Source organism: Cryptomeria japonica, chromosome 11 (assembly GCF_030272615.1).
Source record: "Cryptomeria japonica chromosome 11, Sugi_1.0, whole genome shotgun sequence".
NCBI lineage: Eukaryota > Viridiplantae > Streptophyta > Pinopsida > Cupressales > Cupressaceae > Cryptomeria > Cryptomeria japonica.
Window position 1 is genome coordinate 661,831,351 of NC_081415.1, and position 14,094 is coordinate 661,845,444.

A 14,094-nucleotide genomic window follows, 5' to 3' on the forward strand; every position below is an offset into this window, starting at 1 on the left:
CAAAATAATGGAGTAACTTAACATGTGGTATTCCTCTTTGGATGTGATTTTAGTTTTTTATCTTGTTGTGGGCTTATTTGGTTTGTGATATCTAGTTGTGATGATCTAGGAATAAATCTCAACATAAGGATTCTTCTCAGGCATAGGATCTTATATTTTTCTAGTTCTAGCCATGCCCATAATTGTATTGCTTCATTTTTATCCATCGAGGAATTATCGATATCCAAGAATATATCTCTATTACAATTGAGTTGCTTGATGAGGCTAAATCTAGCCTTTTTAATTGTGTAGATATTGTACCTTTTCCTTGTCCACCCCATATGAATTATGCCAAATTAATTTGACTTGAGAAAATGTCACTTTTATGAAGTAAAATAAATTGCATAATTTAGTTTAATAATTATTAATTAATGGAATTCAAATGCTAACAATCTATCACTGAAGAAGTGTATTTTTGGAGTTCGTTGATGTGGTAAATTGATTGATGATTTACAAAGGTTGTAGGCTCCAAAAGAGACAACAATACACAAGTTACACTAACTATAAAGCAGAATGAACACAACAATTTTAGTTGCTTACACAAAATCCTCACATACCAATAGGGACAACGAACTTCATCCACTCTCCAAACTATTAATTTCAAAAGATAGCTTCCACTTTACAGAAGCCGCATGACACGGAAGCTCTAATGCCATTTTGCAGATAGAAGATAATGCAAGATATTCTTATTGAATCACCTACACTATTATAATATTTAATAAGCTGACATGGACATAAACAAATTTTTTATTAACTAGATCACACAAGGCACAAGCTAAGAGCATACGTGTGTTTTCTTTACAAGACTTTGGAATTACAAAGCTCTTTACAAATTACCAGACTTTCTAAGACTCAATGGAAGAATTTTACTTTCTAAGACTCAATGGAAGAATCTCTATAAGAGAAGACTCCAACTTTGAATGTCTAAACTGAGCTTACTAGATCATATTTTATAGGATTTTGAGGCCAAGTGGTAGATGGCTTGTTCATAGATGAGAATGGTTGGTGTAATAAGGTTGATTTGAGAGGAGGTCGATTGGTCACAAGCAGTGTTCTATAACACCCACCTTAAGTGCTTTTCTTTAATGCTTAATAAATTTGAAAATTTTAAATAAATGAAATTATTTAAATTTCTTAGGTTGGACTTGTTGTGATGTTTTCACACATCGCCCCATTGCAAATGGGGACCCCCTCTTTTTGTTGAATAAATCAAGTCTTTTGCAGTTTATGTCGACTCCCGACCCTAAGGAATGAGTTGTAAGGTCTTGTTGGTTTGGATTTTGATCTTTGAAAGTTATGAGATGACTAAGTAGGGAATGTATTATTAAGGAATATACAACCTAGACATGAGATAGTCTTAATATTGTCATCAAGTCGAGAATTAGGGTTTTGATATGTTGAGAAATGCATTGTGCTTATTGTTTTATCTTTCAAACTTTGCATTTTGCTAACTATGAACTTGATTGATACTTGTACTTCACAACGTTTCCTTGTCTTTTTCAAGTACATTGCGGGGAGCAAGACTTTGGATGCTAAGAAGAGGACATCCTTGAGTGGATGATATCATTGTCCAAGGAAGAGATTGTAATGATAGAACAAGGAATTCACTAGCAGAAGGATGAATTGATGCAAATTTGACTAAGTATTGAAAGGTCTGCATGAAGAGATGAAAGAGAAAAAATTTGGTTGTTTGAAAAGATTCCTCCCTAGGCGTGAAAAATGCACTCTAGATTAACGAATTCAATGTTTTGGTGAAATTTGGCTAAGTCTGGAAGCATGTATTGTCTATTTTAGGATTTTTATCCTTTAGGCTTAGAAATGAGGTCAGTAGCCTAGGGCATTGTAAAATTTGAGCGAAGCATTGAAAAGAGAACCCTCCAAGGAAGCTAATGGTGAAATTTGAGCGAATTCTGAGGGCTTACTATTTTTAGTAAGTCTATCTTTGGAAGGTCTATCTCTAGCAACTGGCAAGGCATTAAGGCATTGACGATAGAATGTTCTTGAATGGCACAGTTCTAAATCCAGAAAAATTGAAGAGTTGGTAGGTGATCAAATTGTGGCTGTCTGGAAATCCTCCTCTAAAAGGACAAGGCATGGAACATCTATCTTGGAACAGGAAGAATCTTCCAAAAAATTTGAAATTCTTCACCTCACTTGAAATGCACAAGATCCACAAGAGTGGGCAAAATCTTCATGAAGTGGAGGAATTTTCCAAAGCTTGAAAATTCCTCCATGACCCCCAAAATGCGCCCATTCTCCCTCCTTGGGCACAAATCCCAAGGCAGGGAGGATTTTCCCTATAGGAGGAAATTCCTCCTTGACCCCCAAAATGTGCCTAGGTAGGCTCCTAGGGTACAAATCACTAGGAGAGGACGATTTTTCCTCAAGGGAAAAATTCCTCCACTAGGCCTAGAATTTGCCCATGTATGTAGTCAGACTTGGAAATCACAAAAAATGGCTACGCGTTGGAAATTTTCCTCCTTCGAACCCCAGACAAGACAATATTCTTGAAAAATGGAAAAAATGGTTGTGTTAGAGAATTCTTCCTTCAAGATAGAATGTGCCCAGACACCCACATGACATGAAATGACAAAATTTCGCGAAGAAAGGAATTTTCCTTCTCTAGGTCCCAAATGTGCCCCTCTCTAATATGTCAAAAAATGATTAAACATCAAGGATTCAACATTAGGACGTCAAGGGGCATGGATGTCCAAGATGAGAAAATCCAGTTTATGACGTCCAAGTTCAAGAAGAAATCTAGTCTCAGGAAGTTCATGGAGGAAGAATTCCAGTTCCAAATGTCAAGAAGGACATTCAAAATCTAAACATTCAGGCTTTAAGGCAATCTAGTTCTAGACCCCAAAGATCCAAAGTTCAATTGCAAGTGAGAAATCCAAGATCAAAAGTCAAAAGGGAAAGACTCCAGGAATGCCAGTCATTGGAAAAGAAATATATTCCAAGAAGGTGAATTCCCAAGCAAGTACATGGAAGGAAGAAGATGATCAAGAGGAGATAATTTTCGAAAAGGTCAAAGTTAGAATCTTGATCACAAAATCATGCAAAATAGAATATTCCTTATGATGAGTCATTGGGTCCACATGGCGTCCAACATGCTGATGTGGCATCTCGTCACCTTTTGGCCAACCAAATGTCTCCTAACCATCATGACCAGATTCATTGCATTTGCCGCCAAGGAAAGGGATAGTGGGCGCTCCAGTTTGGGCAATGAGCTATTAAATGCATATTGGAGCGGTGGGCTATTTAATGCATAGTGGGCACCTCATTTGATGTGATGGGCCATTAAATGCATGATGGGCATCATAGTTTTAAGACTCGTCGGACTCGCCACAACTCGTGAATCCATTGGTGGGCCGAGTTGACTCGCCAAGGACTTGTGAGCCGAGTCCAAATAAAAGAATTGCAAGTTTTTCTAATTGACTCGCGCGAGTTTTTTCCTTGGACTCGCGAGTTTTTTAGGCAAACTCGCGCTGCCTAGTTAGCACAACCAACTACGAGTTAAAGTGTTTTTTTTTTTTCACTTATTTAGCATTGTTGCTTGCTGAAAACAAGGTTTGTAGGGTTTGAAGAAGAGGAGGAGACAAGATTAAAAGAGCAAAAGAGATCTAGGTAAGGATTTTTCTTCTCTTTTTCATTTCCATGTTTTGAAAATCAAAAAAATCTTGAAAAACAAGGGGATATGTTGCCAAAATTTTTTCTATTTCCCTTCCTAACTTATTTCCTTATATTTTTTTCTTGTTTTCAAATGATATTTTTTTCCAAATGATTCATTATCATTGTTTTTGTCGATTTTCCACAAAACCCTATTGATTTTTTATTTATTTTTCATGTTAAAACAACAATGGCAAGTTCAACTCCAAGGGCAACTCCAAGGCTAGGAAGACAAAAAGACAAAGCGTGGAATTATGGGATACTAGGAAACAAAAAGGGGGAGGTCACTTGCACCGAATGTACAAAATGAATGATTGGTGGAATAAATAGATTAAAATACCCCCTTGCACAAATAGCTAGATATGGTGTGGAGATATGCCCCAAAACAATTCCAAAGATTATTAGAGAGATGAAGGTCCTTCTTGTTGAGCATGATATGCAAAAGGAAGAAAGGCAAAAATCAAAAGAAGTCATGACAGCTGCAGTGAATCCCACATTGTCCTCTTTAGGTCCCCTTAGTCACACTTGTGGTCGTGGAAGCCCAAATTTACATCAATCACTTTCATCTTTTGGTGACAATGAGGGTGAGGCTAGTGACACTCTTGTTAGATCATACCCTAATTTTTTTGTCCCATGCAATGTTCCAAGAGCACAACCTTCACTTGAAGGTACAAGATGGAATAGGGACAAGCATGAACAAGCAAGGATAGCAACATCAAACTTTTGGTTTTGAATAATATACCTTTCAATGTGGAAAACAATGTGTATTGGGAAGGTTTGGTTAATGCATTAACAGTTGCAGGTAAGGGGTTTAAACCCCCAGTAGGTCATGACTTCAATGGGCCATTGGTAGAGCAAGCTGTAAGAAATACACAAGTTGTGGTTGATGATCGGAAAAAAAATTGGAGGAGAAAAATTATGCAACATTTTATTGGATGGATGGACATATGGACAAAATAGGACTCTTCTCAACTTCTTGGTGGCTTCAAATGGTTCAATGGTATTCCTAAAGTCTTTAGATTCTTCAAATGAAATTAAAAATGTAGAGACTTTGTGTAATCTATTGGATGGGGTGATTCAGGAAGTTAGAGTTGAGAATGTTGTCCAAATGATCACAAACAACACAACTACATATGTATATGCAGGTAGAATGCTTATGGAGAGGCATCCTATGATTACATGGAGTCCTTGTGTTGCCCATTGCTTGGACTTGTTGTTAGAGGAGATTGGAAGATTGGATGGGTGAAAAAGGTGGTTGAAGATGCAAGAAGTGTCACCGAATTCATCTACAACCATACTTGGGTCCTTGCTTTGATGAGAAAACACACAAATGACAAGGACCTTGTGTGACCTGGAGTGACACGATTTGCTAGCCACTTCATCACTTTGCAGAGCATTTTTGGTGCCATTCATTATCTTAGGCAGATGTTTGTGTCTGATGCTTGGTTGGAGTCCGCGTACTCCAAAAGACTTGAAGCAGAGAAGATTATAAGCATTGTTTTTGGTGAAGGGTTCACCAAAAGTGGAGAGGAGTTGACTGCGGTAAGTAGCAAACACAAACGCACACTTTATACAAGATAATCTATTTGTTGATTTTATTTTTTAGGGCTTAATTTGTACTAATTTAAAATTTGTTTTCATTTTTTTAGGTGACTAAACCTTTGGTAAGGGTTCTTTGTATGATGGATGGAGAGGGCATGCCAATGAGTTATGGGGCCATGGATAGGGCCAAAGAGGCCATTTCACATTACTATCGTGAAAATACAAGAAATTGTGAAATCCTTTGGCCCATCATTGATCATAGGTGGACACACAAACTCCACCAACCGATACATGCCTTCGCCTACTTCTTGAAACCGAAATTCTACTTTTTTGATTCAGTTAGGGCTGATGAGGAGGTCATGGTAGGTGTCGTTGCATGCATTGATAACATGGCACTTGATCCTGAGTTGAGAGATAGGGTTCTTGATGAGTTGGAGGTGAGATTTGACATTTGCTATATCTTTATTTATGAATTTGGAAATGTTCATTATTGAGTTTGATACTTTGACTATCTATTTATGAATTTGAAAATGTTCGTTGTTCAAGATCTACAAGAGTGCAGAGGGGAGATTCTTCTCTTCACAACAAGTAATTGATATGAGAGGAAAACAACAACCTGGTAAAAAAAATAGTTCAATACTGCAATAAAAAAACTACAAACTTGATTGTTACATTTTTTTCTCAATTATAATATCTAAATGTTTTTGGTAGATTTATGGTGGGAGAATTATGGTGCTGGCACACCTAATCTTCAAAAGATAGCCATCTGTGTTTTGTCTTAGCCATGCATCGCTTCTGGGTGTGAATGGAATTGGATTGTATTTGAGAGCATTCACACAAAGAAGAGAAATAGACTAACACAGAAGCGCCTCAATGATCTTGTCTTCGTTGGATACAACCTTTGCCTTCGAGTTAGAAAGGTGGAGGGTGTTTCACATGAGGCCATTGACTTGGATGAAATTGATCCATATGGTGATTGAACCGTCAATAAACAAAATGATGGTGATGATGTCCTCCTTACTGAAGAAGAACTTACAAAAATAGAGAGAGGAGCAACAAGAAGCAGAAGGAGCAAGATTGGATGAAATGGAGGAGGATGAAGATGAGGACGAAGATGAGGACTTTGATTTAGAAGAAGAATCATCTCACCATTTAGATACCTCAACACCTACTGCTACTACTACTAGCTCAAGGCCTGAAAAATTGAGCTATATTAGGAGATCAAAGAGGACGATGTACTCTTCTCTTTAGTTTGTTCATTGTTGTTTTTCACATTTGGACATATCATTATATGTAATTTTGTAAACATTTATAAACTTATGCTGCTATTATACATTTTAAAGTTTAAAAATTGAAACTATGAGTATGAATGATGATATTTCAAATATTGAGTGTTTGGAGATCATATGGCATGCGTAATGTTTCAAATATGGCTCTTATGTTCTCTGAATGCATTAATTTCTTTATGTTTTTTTTGTAAAACTACAATTTTTTTTTTGCCGAGTCCTTTTGCAAGTCTTTCACGAGTCTGAGTCCAAGTCCATTTTTTTGGTTTGCTGAGTCTGTGGCGAGTCCGAGTATTAAAACTTTGATGGGCGTGATGCCTTATTAATTGACAGGCCCACTACTTGGCACCACATAGGTTGTTTTTGGTCAAACCTTAATTAGGGTTTGCATGGTGTAATCTTGGCCCTTAATTTCAAATGAATCTTGGTCGTTCATTTGTGGGAGGAGCTCTATAAAAGGCCCTGCCTTCTCATTTCTAATTCATTAGATAGTTAGCTCATAAGAAGTGATGAGCTCTTGCTCCTTAGAGTAGAAATATAATAGGAAAAGAAGAAGACATCGTTGTAAGATTTGGGATTTTATTGAAGATATGGTGGGTTCATGTTTATTTCAACTCATTGCATGGTGTTCTTCCAATTTCTCACTTACTAGATAAAGTGCTTTGATTTCAATGGAGAACGTGGTGGTGTTTGATGAATTTCTACGGCTCATACTTTCTGCGTCTTATTGATTATAAGTTGCAATGTAAAGTTAGCTTAAGGCTTTTATATGGATGCTTAATTTCAATCATTAAATGTGCATTGTTTGTTATGATGGTGTTCATTATGATCTGAAAATTCTTTGCATTACCCTTAGAAGATTGCACCAGTTCTTTTGGAGTTGTAGTTGATCTTGGTGAAAAAGAGCTTGGTTTATGTAGAATTTGTCCATTGGAGCACTATCCATTGATATTATTGTTCTTAGGAGTAGATTTAGATCTTTCTAACCCTTTCACCTTTGATTTCAGTTCATTTTGGTTGTGTCCTTCGAAAAAGAAGCATCATGAGATTACAATATCCGATTAAGAAGTTCCAACCAACATTACAAAAGAAGTGAAGAACGATTCAAACATAAGTCCCTTTCTGTTACCAACATATCACATCAAGCCAAACGAGCTCATATCCAACATAAAGTCACAAGTTTATAGTAGGAACCTTGGAGTCGCCTCTATGATCTTCGCAATCTTAGCATACAAGGGGTTTTTGCTCAAGAGAGGATACAATGACTGTTGGAAACTTTTTTCTGTGTTGGTGTGGTCATAAAACACCCATCAACAGGACCCTGGGCTAAATTGTCCAGTTTAGGTAGTTTAAAATGAATTATTTTTATCTGCTAATAAGATGACATAAGGTCGACCATCCTCCATAAACAGACATGGGATGCGTATATAAAGGCATTTCTCTAATGGAGAAGACATGCTTGGATTTGGATGTTTATAGCTCATGCGCGCATGTCTACTAAACAAAAACCTATAGCCTATTCTATGTAGGGCAACAATCCTGCTCTGGCAACAATTAAATTAAGCATCACAGCCTGTTTTCAGTTATAATCTAATTGTGGTATTTACCAGGTTGTCGTGGAGTGATATGCCAATAAGGATTGTGAGGAATTTTAGTGATTGCCATTAAGAGGTATTTTGACTGCCTGAAGGATCGTGTGGCCTATCTTTGCCTTTGTCGCTGACAAGGCAAAACCAACGACTGGTGCCTAGGTGTGCAAATTAAAGGATCAAATCATATTGGGAAGGATATTGGCAGTCATAGTTCACTGGGAAGAAATGAATTTTAGAGGAGTTTATACATCGTAAGATAGCCTCAGTGGGTTGGCGACTTCCAACACCAATAAATCGCTTGAGCCTATCTGTCACTACATTATAAGAATGGCTTGGGTGATTTGATGTAAGTCTGTCCAATTCTGGAAACTTATATTCTTGATTTTGCTAATAATAAAATATCAATTTTTTTGTTCCAATCCACTTAATGTTATGAAGTTGAATATTCACTATTGACCCTTGTATGAAGTTTGAGTGTATGGTGGTTCTGCAAGGAAATATTTGTAGAGGGCTATGCAGATTGTATAATGCTATTTGTATAAACTCTGCTATAAGTGTTGATAGTTTCAGGTTGAGCATCTGGTGAATTAACATATGCAATAATTCTGCAAATGTAGATTTGTATTTAATAACAATAAATCAGTTTTTGGAACATTTGTGTGGAATAGTTTGTTCTTCCTAAGCCAGAACATTTTCGTGGTATCAGAGTATAAGGTCCCGCTAGCCAGTGGGGGCAATTGATGAGCGAAAGAGCACAAAGGTATCTTCAAAGAGAGAAGAAGAAGAGTATTAGTATGGGTGATGGAGATGAAGGTGTTGCTAAAGTCTTCTTCAAGAGATCTGAAGAGATGCAAGTCAATATGTCAGAAACATTGAAAGAAGTGGCCCAGTTGTTGAGAGGATTTAGTCAACATCACAATGGTGATAAACTTGAAGATGATAGGAGTGAAGGAAGTAATTCTAATGGACGAAAGTCTGTTGCTAGAGGAGAAAGAGCTTCAGTTAATACCAAATCATTTAGGGCCAAATTCTTGACAAATGAAGATGTTGGTGAGGGTCAACTAGATCAAGCCAATGAAATGGATCGACTCCACGTTTAATATCATGCTATGAGTGAGGTAGTCAAGAACGATATGAATTTAACCGAATATTGCAAACTAAAATTAAAAGGAGGACATAGGAGGAAAGGGTATGATGAGAGGAAGGATATCCAACACCGACTGGGGAAGATCACCATCCTCAATTACGATGCGACAGGTAGTACAGTACTGTTGGCCTTATTTTTAAACTTGACAAATTTTAAAATTTTGTGTTGAATTCCTTGTATGGTGAACGTCCTAGTCAAAATCTCCAAGATCTTAAAGAGAAATGTTGGAGATTTAGAAAAATCACAGGAAACATTATCTTCAAAAATCCACGAAGGATGGTGTAAAATGACCTTATGTTTATCAGGTTTATCAGGTGAAAGTTGATAATAGATAGGATTTATTGAGACATAATAACCACTTAACAAATTTCTCAAAAGACCATGGTAAAAAAAAAGAAAGTTGATTTTATTGGCCTTTTCGTCAAGTTGATAAACATTCTTATGTCATAGATGGGGTTTCATATTGCTATGAAAAAGTTGATGGAGAAGTTTTGAAGCTACAAAAAATTTTACGCTGATAGAGAGGGATAAAAGTAAGTTTCTCAATTTCAACAAATCATCGAAACTTTGTTAATCTGCATGCAAACCGGCTGAAGATAAATGAAACCTTTTTGGTAAGTTATAGCACTTTCACAAATCACCGATGGAGATGACAATGTAAAAGCATTGGCAAGTCGGGTGGCTATACAAGAACAGTGGTTTATTGTCGGTGTGTTGCTCAAATTGTTGAAAATCTTGATATACTCCAACCTTAATGTTATCAACAACGTTGACAACAAACACAAGTTGGCCATCTTGCACAAAATGTCGAAAGGAGTTTTGGTTTGTACTCAAAGACCAAGAGGGAGGTAGTTATTATAACTACTCGCAAAACTACTTCATCAAAGCATAACGGTACAGAGGATTTTGTGCGATAATATTGTTTGAAAATGCTTCGACCAACATGATATGCAACAAATGGTTTTAGTGAAAAGACTTAGAAATCTGAAGTGAATGCAAGCGGCGGTTCCACGATGATATCCAACATCATCACCCCTGTGTCTAAATGAAAGCATTGGAACAATTTATAAACATCTATTAAAACGCACCAAATGCTCAAAGAAACGTCATCGCAAAGAAGGAAATGAAATGATTGCGGGTTCTGCATAAAGTGATGTGTTTAAAAAGCTTTAGAAACTTTTAAGTGATTATAAAATGGCAGGTGTAAAGCCGATTTACCTTGGTTGTATCTTCACTGCCTACGCAAAATGAAGCGTTGGAAACAACGTATGGACACCCATCGAAGCACACAGGATAGAGGAAGTTCATTTGAGATCATAGTTTGAAATGCTCTAGCTGACATGCCTGGAAACCGTGAAAGAATTCACATAGCAAGAGATCTATTGATAAATTGCCTTCAAAGATATCACGTTTCATGGAATGTGATGATTCCAAGATATGCAGATTCGAAGATTTCAGAAAAATGCAATTGTCAGTCGTAAAATCTAGATTCTCCAACCTTTGCCAGCACCACGCCATACATACAGGTGGTAAACATGCATCAAAGTATACATAATTCTCTCTTAGACGTGCATCTGAAACATTCAGGCGCAGTTGAGATGTATGAACGATTTGATTAAATTTCTCAAAGAACATGGTAATCTCATCGAATAGAGTAATTGCAGGGTGTGCATAAAAGTTATTTGGTGATAAGGTTTTAGAAACTTCCAAGAAAATGCAATTAATAGTTGTAACACCATTCGAAAATTTTGTCAACATCTTACCTATCCGCACAAAATGGAAGCTTTCAAACAGTGTTAGGACATCCATAAAGGCATAACGAAAAGGAGATTTTTGTCAGTATTTGTAGTTTGAATCGCATGAATTGACATGAATGCAAAATGTGAAAATATAGACAAGGCATGTCAACTTTTGACAGCACGCCTCAAGGAGATGGCATCTTAAAGAATATGATGATTGCACAGACATGAAGGTCTATGAACAGTTTAAAAGAACGCTCAAAGAGATGCCATCGAATGGAAGGAAATGGTTGAAAGATTTATACAAAATGCATGTGTTGAAAAGGCTATATAAACTTTCAAGAAGATGCAGGTGGCGGGTATAAAGCTAAACTCCACAACCGTTGCTTACATCCTATCTACCTCTATAAAATGAGAACTTTGGCATAATACTAATATGAATTTTTATTAGATGTTGCTGCTGCAAATGTCTGATCGACTTGCATGCAAAATGTGGAACTGTAAACAACGCACATGAACTGCTAGACATAATACCTTGAAAATATGTCACCTTCGGGATATCATGGTGCTCTATGAGAAGGAATTAAGTATTCAAATACCAAAAATATCATATAGTTATGGCTTATGATGTTGCATTTTGAGCTACATTTATGACAAAGGAAAAGTGGACCATTAAACATAGTTGGAGAGCGTGTGGAAATGAATTTAGGTTATTGGTGAATGAATATTTCTTCATTTCAATTATTGAGATATCAATCTATGGACATATTGCAATAGTCAATCCTTTACGTCTTCATGGAGGCTCTTTGAGTTGAAGTTGACAAAAATGGAAAGATCAACTTTCACAAATACATGGGAAGACTTTGAATTCATCTAAAGAGAAAAGATGTCCAAGTTGTTGATCTACAAATTACTCGTAAATCAAGAGGAGACATAGGACTCATCCTAGCGAAACCAAAGTCACACTCTTCTTTTAATATAATGAATATCAAATATCTTTTCATAAAAGTGGTTTATGTCACTTGTTGTAACTTAAAGTTTGATATTGGGCTTCATTTTTGTAAAAGTTAGGTAAATCCTAACTTATTTCTAAAGGGTAGTTATTACAAGTGATCACTTGGGTAGTTATTTTAAGAAGTTATGATAAGTGATTATGCTAGGTGGTTATCCTAAGTGTTTTCTTATGATAGTTATCTTAAGTGGTTATTGTAAGTGGTTACACAAAGTAGTTAGGCTAGTTGGTTACAAGTAGTTATTCCTTCTAAAAGCCTATATATGCAAGGCTTTTGCATTGTAACATGGGGGGACTTCTTCAAAAGGGAGAGACCATGGAGAAATTTTTAGAACAAGTTTGATGACTTTTGGTTTTGCACTTTGTGTAAAAGGGTTCTTGAGATTGTATAATTTCATGAAGATAATAAATAATGCATTTAGCTCATATGTTCTATATGTTCTTCTTGAGTTATTATTGCTGCTTTTTCGTGTGTCAAATTAGTGGTATCTTTTGTCCATGTGGAAATTATTTATCATCTATTGGAATGCTTATGATTTATGTAATTGATGTAATGAAACATTATCAAGCTTTGGTATCCTAGTTTGGATGTGTTAGAGTTATTTAGCTTTTCGTATGTTGAGATTTGTAGCCCTTCTTTCATCATCATTGCAATTCCAAACTTATATTGTGCTTAAATCTCCCTTTGTAATCGTTATCTATTTTGAAATCTCAATTGGTATTCGTATGTCTATTGTTGAGGTTTCTATTCTTTACCTTTCTTTAGTTTTGTGTTTTCTTCTTTATGTACTTTTAGGTTAAAAGTACACAAAAATCTCAAATACCCCCATCATACGAGGGAGCTGCCCCTCTCAAACACAGAGGAAGATTGTGACCTAAACACAATCTCTCCAACTGTTGGGACAGTTGTCATTGCTTTTTGGGCGAACAGGGTCAAGTTTGAAGGATAATTCACAGTGACAAATCTGTTTAACAATAGATTTTTGGTGACTCTGCTGGGGAGTGAAATACTAGTGTGCTTTGTTCCTCAAGAATTTTAAGGTACCTTCTTCAGAATGAAGGTTGACGACTCTGTTTGAAAGAATCGAATTCAGAACAATGGTTTGGTACAAAGGAAAAATTGAAAGTGACAATGAAAGTGATGATGAAGACTATTTAAATCAAAAGAAGCAAGTTCCTGATGAGCCCATACAAGTTGAATTCTTGAAGAGCTTTTATGGTGGTATGCAGTTTACTCCTGATAAGATTCACCCTTCCTTACGTCAAGTGTTGCAAACGATTGAAGAAAAGGATGGAAAAGCGATTGGTTTTCTTGCTTGTGATGATTTACCTAAATCAACAACAATCAATAAAGATGAAGACAAAAGTGCTCCTTCTCCTGTACCAATTGCTCAACAGAATCAAAGTCTTGATGATCTTGAACAAGTCAACTTCTTGAAAAATTTCTAAGGTGGAAAGTAACTTGATCCTAATAAAATTCATCCTTCTCTACTCCAATCTTTGCAGGTAATTGAAGAGAAAGAAGGAAGGGTAAAATTGTTTCTTGCTCATGATCATTCACTTGAACCAGAGGTAAACAACAACAATGATGAAGAAAATGATCCTTCTGTGTCACTAGCTTCTTAAAGAAATCAAGATCTTGATGATGCTAAGCAAGTTCAATTTTTGAAAAGATTCTATGGAAATAGGCAACTTAATCCTAACAAAGTGCATCCTTCCTTGTTTCAAAAATTGCAAATGATTGAACAAAAAGAGGAGGGACAAAATTATTTTCTTGAAGATGTACACATTCGTGATGAGATGTCTTGTAATCCAAGTTTTGAAAAAGATCCTTCACATTATGTATGTGTTGAGGAAGATGAAGTAATATCGGTTGGCAAGGATACATGTCAAAAGAAAGATCAAGATGAAGTGAGTGAAGAAGAAAAAGAAGATCTCATCCATGGATGCCATGGGCATTATGAAGATTACCACAACAAAGAAGAAGTCTTTCATCAATCTGAAAACAAGGAGATTGAAGAAAAGGTAGCAAATGCTTTCCAAGCATGTGTGCAACCCAAGAGTGAAA